The 12,674-nt window shown below is 29.6% G+C and overlaps 1 long non-coding RNA gene across 1 annotated transcript; it reads left to right on the top strand.

Moving 5' to 3' along the window:
- The first annotated feature begins 10,804 nt into the window (after window positions 1-10,804).
- On the top strand, window positions 10,805-11,448 carry LOC139906666 (uncharacterized). The gene is made up of 3 exons (XR_011782368.1): window positions 10,805-10,968; window positions 11,023-11,162; window positions 11,225-11,448. It is a non-coding gene; the product is annotated as an uncharacterized lncRNA (long non-coding RNA).
- Window positions 11,449-12,674: the final 1,226 nt, after the last annotated feature.

Raw genomic sequence — 12,674 nt, 5'->3', positions numbered from 1 at the left:
GGAAATATTGGTAGAGTGCCTCGAATAAACTACATACAATGGACTGAATAATATACGAAAGATATAAACCATCTAAGACCATGTCAGTTCATATTATATGAATTAGGATATCCCATTCCTAAGCATAATAGGATATATATCATTGTGACTCGGTGTATGAAGTTAAAAAGAGATAATGGTATACTTGGTAAAAAGAAATGGAGGAGATTTAAAGTTAGTGAACGATTATAATTACATTTACAGACTTGATTAAAAAAATTGGGTTAAAAACTTATTGGAAAGGCCTCTTTATGTTATGTAAGAAACATACTGTTTCGGAGAGTGATAAAATTTAGAGATAAAAAGCTTGTTGGAGAGCATTGCCATTCAACAGACCCTTAAGTGGATTTTTGGTGGATATTTTCTGCTACAATGGATACAATTATCAAAGAACAAGATAGTGAAATCAAAATGTCAAAACGGTCACTATTTCAGCAATTTCTTAGATATAATATCATACAAAATGTTTAATTTGTTTTGTTCGCCAAAAGGCATTCCTTGGAAATTAACACCCTAGTGCATTTGTCAAAGAAAGGAAAAGAGTCCATTATAAAATATATATACCACAAAATTAAATGCTTGAATCAAATTAAAAGTGAATATTTATTGATTTCCTTACAGTTATATATTAAAATCATATGGTAAAATAATATTAATTAAATGGGCATTCAAAAATACACATAATGAGTACAATTTTTTGTATGTAATATGATTATTATTTTCTAATTGAATAGGTCTGTAAAATTATAAAATATAATGTTTTTTGAATAATAGTAAACACATAATCCTTACACAAATCCTTAAATAGAGGAAACAATTATTATTTAGTTAAGATTTTATCGAACATTCCTTTAGTTAATAATCCATCAGTATCAAGTCAAGAACTAATTCATGAATTGATTAAAGTTTATATTATATTCATTCATGTGAGACTTGAAAGATCATGATATGAGCTCTTCCATTTCTTCATGAGTCCGTCCTTGGTCACTAAAAAGCATACTCCGAAAGTTGAACTTATTTACTATCATTAGCTAAAATATTAAATGAGAATGAGAGTCAATCGAACCTAGTTTAGTAGTCCTTAACAAATAAAAAGGCAAGGAGATGAATATATGGATTCCTCTTGGCAAACGAACGTTGTTCATGAATACATGAACATGAGATAGATTATCAATTAAAAAGTCGTTTAGTCAAATAATTAATTTGATTATTACTTATAATCTTTTATCAAATCATATTCGTGTTCTATGGCTTAAATAACAATAATAAATATAGGTTTCATCCTGCAGGCGCTCCAAGACCTTCATTGTGTTGCTTAGTGTAATTAATGTATTTACTTTATGAGGAGAGGGGTTTAATAAAATGTGCACCACATGTAAGCATTGGGAGGGAGCATCAATAAATAGCAAAAACTTATCAAAATATACTACATATATTTATCAACTAATAAATTTTAAGGGTGTGCCACATGCTGAATTTTACTACTCGAGTATTTTGGCGTTTATAAAAATCATTCGAGGAATTATTAATGAAATATAAAAAAATTCAAAAAAAAACAACTCCTTCTCTGTTATATAAATAATATGATTCTTATTTGGTACAGGAACAAAGTTTTTGTGGTCTTTATTGGATACTTAATTATACTCGAGTACAAATGGACAAAATTTGCTTGTGAAACATCTGACATCATTAATCATTTTCTTCGAGATAAAATATATGTATATATATTGATCATATGTTATCTGCCAACATAGATACAATCTTGAACAAAAATCAAGGAAAAGATAAAATCATAATTTATTTGTTTCCTTCATGTATAAATACATCCCAATATTTGATAGACGTATTTGAGTCAATGGTACATGGTTCTTATTTTTAAAAAATAGGACCCCTAATCTCTTGGAGATATGATGTGAACCTTTTGTAAATTCGAACTATTACATAGTTACCCCAGGGTGGTCCCCTCCGTAAGGCAGCAGAAGGATTAGTATTAATTGCTTCTGGAGTGATGATCTCGGAGAGTGACTGGCTCATAATGATGAACCCGGCAGTGGATGAAAATTTGAAATTGGAGTGCATCATAACAGACTTCCTACTTTCAATTTATGAACATAAACAGAGAAGTAGCTGTCTCATGCCCCTCTTAGTAAAAACATAAACATGATGGCCCTTCTTTGATTCACTACGCTTCTTTTAATGTCAGAATAGTTTTATATTATTTTATTTTACACCCATCCACTAGCTTTATTGTGCTTTACCAGATAATTTTTCTTATTTATTTTTGTAATGTATTAAATTATTATTGTTTTTCCACTTTTAATTGAATTATAATTGTTCTATTCTTACATTAATATTATTAATTTATTATAACTGTTTTGTATCAAGTTAAAGTTATACCTAAATAAATGATACTTAATAATGATAAACAATTACATTTTTATAAAAATAAAAACATAATTATAAAAAGTCATCGTGATTTTTATTGTTTGTCTCCTTTGTTTATACTCAACAAAAACTTAAAAATGATTCATTGATAATAAATATGTAATTTATTAATATTTTTAGACGTTTGAAGTAAAAGGATCTCCATGCCCAAAATTTATATTAATCAATTAATATTAAACTTGTTGTGAATCCACAATATGTGCAAGAATAAGAATAACAACTGAGACTAGGACTGGTTTTTGCTTGGACGAGGATTAGCAAGGATAAATGTTCGGGCCTATATTCTTTCTGTCCTTTATTCAAATTTAAATATATATTAAAATCTTATTTTTTTAGCAAAAAAAATAAGAAGCAGACCCCTAAATTATTTCTAACTTTTTTTTTTGGGTATAAATTTCACTTATTTATAACATGATATTTTTGGTTTTAGGTAATTTTGAGAAACCTGTGAGATTACAATGGGCTCTGCACAATCATTAGGCCTTGCACTTTATTACTAGAAAAATATTCGTGGCCGATAATTTTGCAACGAACATTTTCGCCTCATTTAATTTTAATTACAATGTTTGAAAAATTTTAGTAAATTTCAAACCTATAATATCAACACATAAAAGGGCAGGGGATATGTCACGTGGCAATATATATTCGAGGCAAAATTACAAGCGGCCAAAATGTCGGCAGCAAAATTACCGACGGTTAAAATATTCACAGCAAAATTATCGTTCATAGATATGTTAGTAGTGAAGCAAAGGATGAAATGGAAATGTGGTCAAAGTCAAAATTGTAAACCTTTTTAGGAGGTCCTTCTCACCTCCTAAAAAGGTCAAACCATCTCCTGGACTCAAGATAGATCCTTCCTTCTTTAGGACTATGGAATATGTACAATTGGCTCATCCTTCTTCTCTCCCATCGGCTCAAGTTATTAAGCTGAAGCTCCAATGGCAAAGCAATATGATTTCCGAGCTTACAGACCTTTCTAAAGATACAGATGTCAACGGAATCAAATTTTTAAGAAGTTAGGAAACTTGGTTGACATTCTCAAATACCTGAGGTACAAGAGAATGCTATTATAAGGGACTTTATCCATTCTTGATGCAATTTCTTATGTTCCTAAAAACCTTTTAGAAGGATGCAAATCGAAAGTAGTCTAAAGGGAAGTCGCAGTAGCTACTAATCTGAGCTCTGGGTATTTGCGTTGACATCGTCATTCTACTCGATAAAAGCAAATAGTTATGTAGGAAAAACCTCTGACTTATGCATACCAGTCAAGAAGTTTCGGACATACTTTTTCACCACCTTTTTGGATATATGCCACTGTATAAAATTAATAAGGAATACGTTTGCATCTATCAAAGTTATGGTGGATCAAGATGGTAGAAGCGTCGAATTGAGGTTTCTCGAGGAGTTGGAAAAGCTTCAATAATCCGAAAGACTTCGGGCTGGAAATAAACTTAGGAAAATACACATCAACTTCCATAATATGAAAAGGAAAGTATGAAAACATGATATATTTATTAAAAAAATGATAAACATGTATATGATATTCTAACTCCCACCATGTAGGCAAGGGAATCTAAATACGTTCATCCATGATAATTTTACTTAATTACAACGAGAGGAAAAACGTTTCTGAGATAAAGTAGATTATAATTATTATCTCTAGGGTATAAAAACGACAATTGATACTCAAATATTTGTAAGGGGCACTTGGTGAACTGTAGTACGCAGGATCATCTACGTTAGACGACAACTGATGTCGTTCAAATATATTCAATAGAATCCAAGATTGTGTTGAACTTATAATTTTAATATATAACTAGCACGAACACACTATATAAAAGATAACCAATGAAAAAATTAATGTATGCAAATATAATCAAATGTGCACCCCTTTTGACACTGTAGAAAATACTGATTTTAGTCAATATAAAGCAATTTTTTGAAATGTTTGACCTAGTGATTTATATATTGTCATTGTTAACTTGTCATGTTCTTTCTTCAACCATAATGAAGATTGAAGATAACTACTAAGATTAACTCACCCATCTTCTTCCTAATTCTCTTCTTTAATTCGTATTTAATATACGTTCTGTTAGTAGAACAATTCGCGTTTTTTTTTTTTTTTTTTACATTTTCGAATCGACAAACCATGCCCTTAAAAAAAGTTTGAGTAACGGAGTAACAGCTTTTATTTTATGTCTAAAGTCTGTTTCTGTCTACGTTTTTGAAATGAATTCGTTTTTATCATTGTTTGTCTAATTTGGACAAACATCATACACAAAAACACACAAATAAATTATTATTTTAATAATATGTAGGATATATTGATATATCATTTTTCTGAAAGGCGACCATCGCTGTCACAGGAAATTATAGAAATCAAATTTCACATGAAAAAAATATTCTAAATATCAGAAGAATTGACGGATTGAGTATTTTAACTTCGAAAATTATCTTCATTCAGATAATACTAATGTTGTTTCGACAGGTCGGGGATCATCGAATATATTACATCGGTCAATAAGTCCCGACCCTAACAACCAGATGGCGCCACTAATAAAATATTTTTCCGAAGTTCAAACATTCAAAAGGTTACTGTCAAAATTTCATGACGTTTGGTTTATCATTTATCCACTTACAATGGTTTAAGTGACGCTACTTTTGTGATTCTTAAAAAAAAATGGATTCAAAGCAATTTTGTGTGTTGATTTATCATTGCTTTTTGATGGGAAAAAAACACCGTTCAAACCCAAGATTGGCTTGAAAATTTTTTTCCGGGCTCTGTCTCATCGAAAGCAACCATTAAACGATGGTAAGAAGTAAAAGTCACAGAATTATATCATAGAATGATGAACAATGAAACAATGTAATAAATAGTTTATTCCGCGGCACATTCCAAAGTTAAATTGCCCACAGGCATGTTTTCACTGAATACATATTAAGTGAGTATTTCTAATGGGTCAAAATGAAATTAAAGCATCAATGTTACATTGTTAATTTAATTGGTTAAAGGTTTAAGGTTAAATAAAGTATAAAAGTACTTGTACAATCTGCTCTTTAAGTTATGTTTTGTAAAAAATTACTACATGTACATTATATTTTTACAATGAAGTGAGGAAGTCGCGAGTCGTTTTATAATTATTTCATTCCACTCCGTGACAGAGAAGAAAATAAGCAGTATTTGCGGCTACAGGGCAGGCTAACATTTATTACAGAGTCAAAAAGTGACAAAATACATTTTTCAGAAGCAAAAATATGATCTAACCTCCTTTTCTACAACTTTAACATTTTATGCAACGAGCAAAAAAAGACACAAAAAACTTAGCTTGTGTGTCTAAAATGAGAGTATTTACTCGTAACTTGTCAAAACTTATGAGTTATGACTCTCCCCTTTTTTTGCACAAATTATAGTGTTTAAATCCTCAAAACGTTGCTCATCTACACGAGGAAGAAAGCTACTTCATCCGAGTTGGTTAAGAATGTTAATTTATCCAATGAGGATCTTATTTTTACTGATTAAAGAAGAGAAAAACAATGGTTAAATGACAAATTTGTGATAATTAGTCTGAAAAAAGTGTTAGCGAGAGTAATGAGTATTCAGTCAATTACTGAGTATTAAGTCGAGTAATTATTATAGCATGTAATTCCCTCAAGTGTTTTTTTTTTTTTTTTAGAAACTTGAAAATACCTAGCAGCAAAATTCAGCTCGTGGCACATCACTATCATATACCTTTGTTACTACAAAAGGAGAAAAATTATCTTCGTTCATGTAAATCACTGAGGGGTATCCTCAGAATTATATATATAGGGAGGGGGAATTTTTTGAGGGAAAAAATCAAAAATCAATAGTGAGTGTAAATCAAAAAAAAAAGTATATATTAATAACTTTGATGAACGACATAATTTCTCATTATAAAAACTACAAAGATCCCAGGAAATGAAAGAAAAATAGGAGTGTGTGTATAATTAAGGAATCTAGTTTTATTAAATAAAATAGTGCTTCTTGCCTCTTAATACGTTTGATTATTCAAAATAAGGAGAAATAAGTAATAAGAGCACTAATATTTCTAATCGAATGTTACATCCCCAGCTATTAGAATCTCCCATGGGTGGTGGAGGAAACTTAATTATTTCCTTTGTAACGCCAAAGGGAGAGATATTTGAGTTGCTTAATTTCCAATCACGCTTCATAGTATTGAATTCGAAATAACAATAGTCCATGGAGTACTCAGATTTTGCATGATTTTCATCACAAGTATTGTAAATTCTTTATACCATTTTTGGTTGCAACATGTACAAAATCGCCATTTTTATAGACACATTTTACAAGTTACAATTTGTAGGTCTCCTAACTCATTATTTAATTACAAAATGAAGTTATATTTAATAAAAACCTATTAGGTATTTGATGTTATCATTTCATTTGATCTATTAAAATTACACATTTATTATGTATTTACTAGTAATATATCAGTGGGGATTTGAATTTTTAAATGTACTTCATAATTTTAATAGTAATCTCATTTTTGGTTTCAACATGTACAATGTACACAATACTCATACAAATAAAAACAAACAAAAAATGGATTAAGAAGTTGCATGAAAATTAACTTTTGCTAAAACTTCATCTAGCGTCATTTATTGTAAGTAGTTATAAAAATATGTAATCGTTTCAATATCAAATAAAATTGCGACAAGGCGCATAAATAACTTAACTTATCCATGGTTAAGGAATTTGTTTTTTATACATTTTTATATTACTAATATTTATTCATATATCATCTACATAAGATCCTAAAAAATCCATGTGATTTTTAGAAGTATAAATTTTAAAATATTATTTGATATTCCACGAATACGTAGTTGTTACAACCTATCCTTTTTCACCTTGTCCCATCATGATTTGTAAATAATGTTAATGAACGGTAACTTATGAGCAAAATAATTGAAGAGAATGAAAGATTGGGAACATGAAATTAGATACACTGATGTGACTATTGACCCAATACTTAGATGAAGCTTAACTCCTTTACTTAATGGAAATTTACTTGAGATAGATTTTCATTCAAATGGATCATGAATCAAGTAACAGATATCTAGCGTAACATTAGAGTCTAAAATCGTCTTTTACTTTTTCAAATGATAGAAGAGACTCACAAATAATAAGGAAATCGAAAGTGATACTTGAAGTGTCTAGAATTATGATAAGAATTTAGCTTTATAAATGGAATCAGTGTGGTAAATATAAATGATTTGTTTGTTATATGTATCAAGGAGAATAAGGGACTCAAATCAATGAAAGAGTTTTCTTAGTTTAATTAAGTAACAAAGTGGAGTTGACTTTTGAGAAAACATATTCGTTAAATCTAATGAAGGAGCCGTGGATAGTAACTTTTTTTCTTTCTATTCTTCATTCAGTTTCTGATTATTCAACTGTTAAAAAAGTTATTAAATTTATCATGTCTTATATGAGTATACAATGATTTCATAGAAGATCTGGAGCGATTGATATATTTTTGAGGCGGTGGGGAATGCTTCACGAGTTTTGAAGTAACTCTGACTGACTGCCATTATGGGAATCTGCACAATGAATTATATTTATTTTTCTGCTTCTATATAGTACTCACAGATGCTAGATTCAAGTTTATGTTCAGCACATTCTCAATTTTGAATATTGTTTTGTATAAAATATTAGAAAAGAATCAGCTTATTGAATGGAGAAAGAGGAGGCTAATCTTAAGTAATGATCACAACCAAACTTTTCTTGCTAAATACAATATTATATTGTATTGTTAATATTTTGTTAATTGTTCAACATTATTATTTTTTTTATTAAATTAAATATCATACGCTTTATAGCACCGATTTTCAAACTGAAGAGAGGGGGTCGCCAACCCAGAAAAAGAAATTGTAAAAATAATCACAGTTAAGAATAAGAACAAGATGTTGCATAGGGGGTGGGAGGTGTGGGTGCAGCTATTCATTTAAAATCTGAATTATCCAATTATGCTATTTACAGTACACTTCAATATTTCATGACAACACATGACAGTCACTGATAGGATGCCCATTGACCAACTTTACTCTTTTGCCCAATACTGTTTTTTTTTTTACAACCTTTTAAGAGCTACTTAGGACTTTTTACATAAATCCATGATCTTACTCAGCTTTTGTCAAGATAGAATACCTTAAAGCCACTATCACTCAGTACTGGGAAACAATGACAGAAGATTACATCCGCAGCGGGTGCCAGGCCTATATGATATCATATTTGTCAGTGTTGTGTCAGTCCTTTTAGGACTGAAGCCTTTAGTACCATCCATTTCAGTTTCGGTCCAGTCCAGCTCAGTCCTGAATATCGATACTAAAACTTATAAAGTTTGGTCCTTGATAACGTCACACAACTTTATTTCTTCTTTTTTAATCAGTTCTAGTACACATAGTTCGAAAATACTTATTTTTATAAAGCAGAGGGGAAGGAATATTTTTTTGAGAAAGTGGTTATTTATATGTGGTACGTCAAGATAAAAACAATCTGTAACAAAAATCAAGAAAAAGAGGCAATATATTTTTCTACTACATATATATTTGTGAGATGAGTTAAAATTTCCAAGAATTTGAACATTATTTTAGAAGCTTAATTTCTTTTAAGAGACATATATTAGCCCTTCAAGATACAACCTGTCAATTTAACATTATTTTATTGTGACAAACAATTTTGGTTACTTTAAAAACAATTTAAAGTGCCTGTAAAAGGTTAATAAGAATAATTTGTTATTAGAATTGACGAACACTTGTCAAAAAATACACATGTTATCCAAACTCAGGGTGGATAAAAATCATTCTAGCTTGTTTTTGTGTTCACAGACCACATACAATACATAATGTAAATATTTCTTAGTCTCTCTTCTTTTACCCCAAAGACATATTTTACTACAGGACTTGAATGGTTCACGCAACTTATTAAAAGTGCATGCTATTTTCTTTAGTTACATAGTAGGTAGGTGGCAAATCCAGAGGGTGCTAGAATAAAATGGGCATACTTACTTTTAGAAGTATTTTTTGTTTTTTTAATAAATATGTGTATTTCTTCTATCGCTAATTACTCTGCAAAAAATAAATTATATCATTTTTTTTTTCAGATAACTTTTCTTCATGAACTAAGCTAAAACTCTGTGTATTTTTTTTTTTTTTTTCAATACCTCTAACACATTAAAAATCAACTTCTTAAAATGCGTTTTTTTATAGTTAATTTTCGTTAACTTTCGGAGATCTCCAGTTAACTAAGGGTATAATACGGTATATTTAGTGTTTTCTCTATTAACTAGCAAAGTTTAAAATAAAAAAATCAGCTAACCTGGACATTATTGGACTTGCAAAATCTGGTTTCGTAATCAAAAATTTAGGAGGGTAGCAAACATGGAAAAAAAAAATTCTAGACCTTCGAATACATTTTTGTGTCATCCTTAACGTTGTGTAAAAAAATCAGTTTAAATTGCTGTAATAGATTCATAATTGACTAACTAAAAATTGTATTTTAAAAAAGGTAGTTTTTTATCAACTTTCAGACATCTCCAGTACATTAAAGTTATAATCCTGAAAACTTTATGCTTTTGCCTACAAACTGTCAAAATTTTATAAAATTATTTCAGCTGACATAGAAGTTATAGGACTTACAAAAATTTGATTCTTAATAATTTATTTATTTAGTAGGGTACGAGACATAGAGAATACATTTGTCTATGGCTACAATTAAATTTTTTTGTCCTCTACAATTCTATATAATACAAATTTGATTTTAAATAGCTGAAATACATTCGAAACATTTTTAAAATTCGTGTTTTAAAAAAGATTAATTTTTTTTCAACTTTTGGACATCTCCGGTCAAATACAAGCCTAATTTGGTAGACTTTAGATTTTGATCTATCAAGGGGCATAACTTCATCAAAATGATGACCCCATCTCCATCAAAAAAAAAAACGTGCGAGGAGAAGGGAATAAATACTGATGACATCATTGATTAAATAATATACATCTTCTTCAATAAAGAAAGTTATCATTCCCGTCTTTATTATTCAATATTAATATAATATTAGATGCTGATAGTCGATAGAGAACGGAATAAAATGCCTAAAATAACGTCGTTATCCTCATCTCATATCAAGAGTATGGATATTCATCTATAAAATCAAGTTAACGATGAATACATCATATCAGACTTTAACTTTGATCTCACAAAGATGCTTATTACATGTAATATAAACTTATCCATTGCTAATCATCCTACGTTGAAAAAATTTATGGAGAAATACACGGGTAAATTCTTCCCTTCCCGATGAACCATCATTAATTAATGGTGGATGTTGGTAATGATGTCATTTATAGAAATATCCCCATTGTAAACTGTGAATATAATTTTCAGCATGTTTAGATTCATCCACACTAAATTACAAAATGGAACTCTAAATTTTGTACCATCTAACAGTAAGTATTTTTTATTTTTTTTCAATCTAATCATAAAATATGATTCTATTGTAGTTAAAATTATCAAGAATTATGATATACAACTCAATAAATGGCAAAAACAAGTGCTTAAATGGTCAAAACAACGGGGTAAGTAGCTTTGGATGGTTCGCAACTAGTTTGTCTGACATTAGTTTCTTCACTTAAAGACTTACGTAAATATATATAATAATATAATATTACACGGTCAATAAATATTACTTTTTTATCACTTAAGGATTAGCTATAGTTGATAAGCTCCAAGAAATGGTTCTCAGAAAACCCATAAAAGTCAAAAACAACGAGGGTAGTAGCATTGGGTGTAGCATTATAATTAGTAACTGTGTGTATCCTTCATGATATGTTGTTATATAAGCATAAATAACAGGGGGAAATATTTTGGGATGCTCTTAATAAGGAGTAATATCGCCGGATATTTCAATCAAGATTTATATATTTGTAATCCCAGTACAATAAATTGATAAAATAATGAGTTTTAGTTGTCTACTTTACATGATGAACTTAAATTCATTTTTTGAATGAGTATGTCATGATGTTGTAATAAATATTTCAAGGGATTTTCAGAAAAATCCTTGATTACATGTGGTGAAATAGTCATGGATGTCTAAAATTAAATATTAAAATATATTAATTATGTTTTGCATTGATAATGCATACATGCAATACATAATTAGGGAGGAACAAATTAGCTCTTATTGAATTGAGACTTCAAACTCCACGATTTGGATTAGAAAAAAGAATTTTAAGATTTGACTAGGACTCAATATGAAAATATGAAAGACTCAAACTTGTCTATAGTTCGTCGTAAAGATCGACAAGGTTAAAATTTTAATAAGACTCAAGGCTTGAAACTTACTAACTCAGGTACTCAAAAACTCACAATTTGACTAGGAGTCGTATTATATTGGACTTTACTTTGACACTTCACTCATGCTTGTCTCTTAATTCCATTCAACACTAGTTGTACTTAGCTCTTATTAAATTATGACTTCAAACTCCACAACAACATGATTTGGAGAAGAAAAATAAAATTTAAGATTTCACTAGAACTCAATATGAAAGACTCGTAACTTGTCTAGCATTTTCGTAAAGATCGAAAAGGTTAAAAAATTTTATAAGACTTTAAAATATCTAATAAGTCCTATTATATTGGACCTGACATATGATAATTCACTCGAGTTTATCTCTCAGTTCAATTCAACTCTTATTGCACTAGATCTTATTAAATTGGTACTTCAAACTCCACAACAACTAAATTTGGAGTAGAAAAATGAAATTTAAGATTTGACAAGGAACTCATTATGAAAGACTCGTAACTCTTATAGAATTCGTCGTAAAGATAAACAAAGTTCAAATTTTTATAAGACTCAAGGCTTGAAACTCACTAACTTACGTACCCAAAAACTAGCGACTTGATTTGGAGTCGTATTATATTGGACATAACTTTTGACACTTCACTCGAGCTTATCTCTCAATTGAATTCAACACTAGGTGCACTTAGCTTTTATTAAATTGGGACTTCATACTCCACGAGGACTCAATTTGGAGTAGAAAAAAGAAATTTAAGATTACACTAGAACTCAATATGAAAGACTCTTAGCTCGTATAGATTTCGTCGTAAAGATCGACAAGGTGCAGATTTTAATAACACTCGAGGTTTGAAACGC

The sequence above is a fragment of the Lepeophtheirus salmonis genome, chromosome 12 (assembly GCF_016086655.4).
Source record: "Lepeophtheirus salmonis chromosome 12, UVic_Lsal_1.4, whole genome shotgun sequence".
In the NCBI taxonomy this organism is placed as follows: domain Eukaryota; kingdom Metazoa; phylum Arthropoda; class Copepoda; order Siphonostomatoida; family Caligidae; genus Lepeophtheirus; species Lepeophtheirus salmonis.
Note: the sequence above shows the minus strand (reverse complement) of the source record. Positions and strands in the feature narration are given on the sequence as shown.